Genomic DNA, 403 nt, shown 5'->3' on the forward strand with positions numbered 1-403 from the left:
GAGTGGACACTGAGTGGACACTGAGTGGACACTGACTGGGCAGAGAGGGAGACCCAAGTGGGCACTGAGCAGGTGAGGAGTGGGCGAGGAGTGAGAGGAGTGGGTGAGGAGTGGGCACCAAGCAGACACTGAGCAGGCAAGGAGCAAACACCGAGTGGGTCAGGAGCAGACACCGAGTGGGTCAGGAGCAGACACTGAGAGGGGCCAGGAGCAGACACTGAGCAGACCAGGAGCAGACACCGAGAGGGGTCAGGAACAGACACCGAGCAGACCAGGAGCAGACACTGAGCAGGCAAGGAGCAAACACTGAACAGACCAGGAACAGACAGCGAGCAGACCAGGAGCAGACACCGAGCAGACCAGGAGCAGACACCGAGCAGGCACCAAGTGGACACCGAGCAGG

At 61.0% G+C, this 403-nt stretch overlaps 1 protein-coding gene across 1 annotated transcript in view; it reads right to left on the bottom strand.

The window, feature by feature from the left end:
* The window catches only part of MCF2 (MCF.2 cell line derived transforming sequence), a 46,315-nt gene that overhangs the window by 29,457 nt on the left and 16,455 nt on the right, over nt 1-403 (bottom strand). The gene's annotated exons all lie outside the window — the stretch shown is intronic.

The sequence above is a fragment of the Parus major genome, chromosome 4A (assembly GCF_001522545.3).
Source record: "Parus major isolate Abel chromosome 4A, Parus_major1.1, whole genome shotgun sequence".
NCBI classification, from domain to species: domain Eukaryota; kingdom Metazoa; phylum Chordata; class Aves; order Passeriformes; family Paridae; genus Parus; species Parus major.